At 38.5% G+C, this 6,000-nt stretch overlaps 1 long non-coding RNA gene across 1 annotated transcript; it reads right to left on the bottom strand.

The window, feature by feature from the left end:
- Window positions 1-513: 513 nt before the first annotated feature.
- LOC124018766 lies at window positions 514-2,628 on the bottom strand. The gene is made up of 4 exons (XR_006835679.1): window positions 2,605-2,628; window positions 1,899-2,031; window positions 1,423-1,680; window positions 514-1,328 (listed from the first exon to the last, which is right to left on the bottom strand). It is a non-coding gene; the product is annotated as an uncharacterized LOC124018766 (long non-coding RNA).
- Window positions 2,629-6,000: the final 3,372 nt, after the last annotated feature.

Below are 6,000 nucleotides of genomic sequence, written 5' to 3'. Positions count from 1 at the left end.
AATTTAACCTCACAACACCAAATATGGAACACATACAACCAAGTGCGGTGCAGTCTAAACTAGTAATGGTCACAGCAAATGATCGTTATTATTTCATCAACACTGTCAAGTACAAGTACATGAATGTTATAATATTGTAGAGAACAAGCTAATGATTAATTCTATGTCATTTCTAATGACATCAGGCAAAGAAAACGATGTTTGGACATGAATTTCTTGGCTCCCTCTTGAATTGACCCTTTTTCTCTCGACATTGTATAGCAAGTAAGTGAATATATAAAATTAATATGTCATTCATCAAACGCTTTTATCCAAAGCGACTGGAATCAAACCCACTACCCTGGCGTTGCAAGTGTCATGCTCTATCATGGTCATGGGTGCACCTCAGCCACGCTCAAGGACCTAAATGATATCTTAACCGCCATCGATAAGAAACAATACTGTGCAACCGTATTCACTGACCTGGCCAAGGCTTTCGACTCTGTCAATCACCACATTCTTGTCAACAGACTCTACAGCATCATGCTCTATCTTTTTATTTATTTATTATTAACAAATATCAACAAACAAAAGAGGAATATTCACATGCAAACAAGCATACAAAAAAACTATTTACATTGCCAGGAATCCTAAACAAACAAATCATATTCATTAATAATATGTTTGAATTGCCTTTTTGTTTTTCATTTTAGTTAAAGTGTTGCCATATTGTTTAAACTCATTTATAAAGTGAAAAAAGTTAGGTTTTGAATTAGACCATTTGCGTTTGGTTTGTGACTATGAAACCTCCCAGGGATATACCCACCGCACCGGGAGGGAGGTTCAACTCACTTGGAAAAGTTATACTCGCACGCCTTTAGTGCTACCAGTGTGCTGGAGTTTCATTCAACAAACCCATAGGGGATGGGAGACAACAACAAAAAGTGTATTTAATGCCATTCAACATCAGCACTGACAGGATGGAACATTTCAGTAGGAGCATGTCCAGGTTTCTATGGCTTTGTTGAGACAGGCTGCCCAATTCAGTCATTTATTTTTGTAATTGGTCTTTTGACCAATCAGATATGCTCTGAAAAAGAGATGATGTGAAAATATCTAATGTGATTGGTCAAAAGACCAATTAGTGGGAAAAATATAATTGGGCTGCCTGTCTAAACACATCCCTTGTCTCTCTGTCTCTGACCCAAACTTCAGTCCTTGCATCGATTACAGAGGGCTGAAAAAGATTACGATCAAGAATCGTTACCCCCTACCCGAAGACCGCCGCCTTGGAGTTGGCCCTAGGAGTCCAATTCTTCACCAAACTGGACCTCCGCAACGCTTAAAATCTGGAGAGAATCAGGGAGATGAGTGGAAAACTGCCTTTAACATCCCTAGTGGTCACTGAGTATTTAGTCATGACCTTTGGAATATCGAACTCACCGGCAGTCTTTCAGGCATTGATCAATGACACCTCTTAGGGATATGTTGAACCGGTTCGTCTTTGTTCACCTCGATGACAAGAAAGGACAAGAAACTCCACCCATGCTCCTTTCTCTCCAAGAGGTTCTCGTTAGCGGAAAGCAACTACGATGTAGGTAACCGGGAGCTTTTGGCAGTTAAGTGGGCCCTTGAGGGGTGGAGACACTGGTTGGAACCCCTGCTTCATCTTCTGGTCTCTTCTCTGAACCTGGGTCCAACCTTACAAATTCAGTTATAGCATCTCTTAATCCCTTCTCTTAACATGTATGGCCCCAAAACATAATCAAGCAGCTGACCAATTACGCAAGATTTTAGTTCTAAGTTAACTCAGATTAATCAACGACTGGATACATTTCTTTATTTCTAAAGTGAAACTATCCTCCGCATTGGAGTATTTCTACAAGTACAAGTTGAACCAGTATTTCAGTTGTTTTTACCGTCCCATGAAGAAGTGTGGCAGGCATGTGAGGAAGGATCCTACAGCCATGAGGAAACTGCCCATAGCAATGAACCTGGGCCGGTGCAGCTTTGCCCCAAAATGGCTGACCACAGCCAGGAACAGCAGGTTACCTGCAAGAAACCACAACACTACAGTAGTCAGGAATCGCAACATATAAACACTGTTTAAAAAAAACTAATGGCATATCAGTTTGTATACTAGGCTGCAACAACACAGCATCAAATAAAACAACGTTAGGGGTTTGACAGAGTCATGGACAAACGCCAGTCAATCAATTAATAGGAACAACTAGTGAGCACAAAAACAACAGCTAGTGAGCACAATTTTACACAAAACAACCAATAACATGTAAAAACCAACTCAGAAATCCCTAACAAATGGATTCTTTATAAAAAATCTCCTAGACAAAATCCAGTACAAGTAAACTACTCAGTAAATATAGTCTCTGTGACTCGTAAATCGTTTTTTACCTCAGCTAGCAGCAAGCTAACATACACTCTCACTCAATGTAAATCACGTTCTTCTCTCACTCAGTTCGACACAAAGCCAAAACAAAACCTTTCCTAACGTGATAATATCTGGACAAAGTTGTTAAATAGCATGTTATTACATATTGTGCATATATTTGAACGTTTGACGTGCTGTTACATTCCTATAATAGTACAAGAACAGACACAGTTTACCTCTGTAAAGTTATGGTCCTTATTCTGCAGAATGGTGAGCGCTTGGCCAGAACTTGCTGTTTCTCCTGCTACAACAGTGCAACACCGCCATCTATTTGCCTTGATGGATATTATGTATGTAGTATGTAGAAAATACCATTTAGATTCATTAAGACAAATACAGAAACAATTAGGGGGGGGGGGGTAAATAATAAATGTGTGTCTGTTTTTAGTGACTTTGTTTTCAACCCATTACACATGCACAATCATACATGTGCATTTAAAGCATTATTAAAATCCTTGAGTGTGGAACTGCAGGGTGTTTATGCAAAAACCACATGAATTTCACATGTGAACACGGGAAGTGTTCCAAAAACATGTTTTCATGTAATCTTATGTGAAGATAATGTGATAACATGTAAAGCAACATGTGATTACATTAAACTACACATGTGAAAATGTGATCACATTGTGTTCCATTTTGCATTTTGATGTTATGTTTGATGTTACATGATCCTGAAAATGCAATGTTCTTTGAGGTTCTTCCATGTTCCTTTCCATGTATTTTCCATTTTACTTTCCCTCAGTCCTTTTCACTTTCCTTGGCAAAACAAGCTCTGTCCCCTTCAATACTTATTCAGCCTCTGATGGATTTTAAACCAGTTGTCACGAATATTACCGAAGGTGACTCCCCTTCTTGTTCGGGTGGCGCTTGGCGGTCGTCGTCGCCGGTCTACTAGCTATCAACCGATCCGTTGTTCTGTGTTCCTTTGGTTTTGTCTGATTGGTATCACCTGTTTCTTGTTTGGTTGTTAGGGTAGGGTTATATATAGTTTGTTCAGCCCACTTCTGTTTCGTGCGGGCTTGTTCGTCTGTTCTTTGTTTGAGTGTATTTTGTTTGTATTTTGGGTTTCACGCTGTCCGTTTATATTTCTGATCATTTGTTTTCCTACTTTTGTTCATGTTATTTATCCGGGACATTAAAGCGTGTTTTTTCCCACATCTTTTGCTCTCTGCGCCTGACTCCACACCTCCTCACTCATCTGTCGTAACACCAGTCAACAAATAGTCTAACGGTCTAACGGTCCATAGTCTAACGGTCTAACGGTCCATTGCTCGTGTTTCTTGGCTGAAACAAGTCTCTTCTTATTATTGGTGTCCATCTTTTAGTAGTGGTTTCAATGGAGCAATTCGCCCATGAAGGCCTGATTCATATGCAGTCTCCTCTGAACAGTGAATGTTGAGATGTGTGTAGTTCTTGAACTCTGTGAAGAATTTATTTGGGCTGCAATCTGAGGTGCAGTTACGTCTACTGAACTTATTCTCTGCAGCAAAGGTAACTCTGGGTCTTCCTCATGAGAGCCAGTTTCATCATAGCGCTTCATGGTTTTTGCGACTGCACTAGAAGAATCTTTCAAAGTTCTTGAAATTTTCCGTATTGACTGACATTCATGTCTTAAGTAACAATGTTGTTTCTCTTTGCTTATTTGAGCAGTTCTTGGCATAATATGGACTTGGTCTTTTATCAAATAGGGATATCTTCTGTACACCATCCCTACCTTGTCACAACACAACCTATTGGCTCAAACGCTTTAAGAAGGAAAGAAAATCCACAAATTGACTTTTAAGAAGGTACACCTGTTAATTGATAAACATTCCAGGTGACTACCTCATGAAAAGGTTTGAGAGAATGCCAAGAGTGTGTAAAAGTGGTCAAGGAAAAGGATGGCTACTTCAAAGATTCTCAAATATAAAATATATTTGGATTTGTTTAAAACTTTTTTTCTTACTATATGATTCCAATTGTGTTATTTCATTGTTTTGAAGTCTTCACTATTTTTCTAAAATGTAAAAAAATTAAAAAAAGATTAAATGAGGTGTGTCCAGACTTGTCTGTATTGTGAATACTTATGTAAATTGTAGCTGGGTGAGATGATAAAAAAAAACATAATTTAATCCATTTGGAATTCAGGCTGTAAGAAAACAAAATGAGGAATACGTTCATAATGGGTATGAACACTTTCTGAAGGCACTGTATATCTGCAAGAAAGTGATAAATGAGTGACTCTTTGAAAGGGGGTCATATATATATTGCCTTATTAAAAGTACAAATAAAAGCTATCGTGCTATAATCGTCATCGTTTCTCAGACCAAATCTTCATTCTGGTTTAAACAAAGCAATCTGATCATGCTCCAGTAAAATGCACGCTACAGGGAATACATTTTTTTTAAAGGCTTCTGCAAAGCACATATACAGTGCCTTGCAAAAGTATTCAGCCAACTTGAACTTTGCGACCTTTTGCCAGATTTCACGCTTCAAACATAAAGATATAAAACTGTATTTTTTGTGAAGAATCAACAACAATTGGGACACAATCATGAAGTGGAACGACATTTATTGGATATTTCAAACTTTTTTAACAAATAAAAAACTGAAAAATTGGGCATGCAAAATTATTCAGCCCCCTTAAGTTAATACTTTGACAGGTGCCGTTTGTCATGACATCTTCATAGAACCTTTCAACTGGCCAGTGTTTTGAAGCTACGGTTTGCATTTGCTTGCATTCTGTTCCTCTTTTTTCCCTTTCCAGAGGATGTTGCTGTGGTTATCCCGGATGTCACCCCACACGTCACCAAGGACGTAACACTGGATGTTCCATGCAGAGCTAGGAAAGGGGCAGTCCTGCGATTATTTTGCAGGCTTTGGAGGGCAGTGTGCTGCTGCGCCTGCCACAAGGAAGAGGAGGAACAATATTAATTATTCATCACACCTGCAGAAAAGGGATTGAACCATAGACCATTAAATTATTCGCATTTTAATTGAACTCAATTCTGCTTTTCTTCTGTTTACTACTTAATTTCAGAACTTTTCTATAAACTTTCACTTTGCAAGTGTGGAGTAGGTTGTGTAAATAAGTGGGAAACACCCCAATTTAATGCTTTGAATAATTTACTTTGTCCATTTAAAAAAATATGTATTATTTCACAACAAGAAAAACGGAGGGAGCTCAACCAACGTTGAGTTGAGGTGCAACCAAAAATTTGAATCATCATAGAAAAGGAAAAATCCCAACTCTTGCTCACTATAAAAAAAATGCATTGTTTTATTCAAGCAAGGTTCAAATATTAACGTTTCGGCCTAGTCTATGATGATATGCAAGTTGTGTTTGCCCAGTAAAAGGGTGACCCAGACTCACCCTGGTTCTTGAGGGTTGAAGACAGTGAAAAATGATCATCATTAAGTAAATGGGACTTTTCAATTATTGAATAAAAATCTTTAATTGAACATGATTTTAAATACAATTGACTTGAGGATTAGAGCAGGCAGGCTGACTGGCAAACGCTGAAAGCCCTCTGCCTCTACCTCTGTGTGGTTCATCTCAACCAAGAGCTTGTGTGGGTTGTCTTTCTCTCTGT

The sequence above is a fragment of the Oncorhynchus gorbuscha genome, unplaced genomic scaffold, assembly GCF_021184085.1.
Source record: "Oncorhynchus gorbuscha isolate QuinsamMale2020 ecotype Even-year unplaced genomic scaffold, OgorEven_v1.0 Un_scaffold_579, whole genome shotgun sequence".
Lineage (NCBI taxonomy): Eukaryota > Metazoa > Chordata > Actinopteri > Salmoniformes > Salmonidae > Oncorhynchus > Oncorhynchus gorbuscha.
Note: the sequence above shows the minus strand (reverse complement) of the source record. Positions and strands in the feature narration are given on the sequence as shown.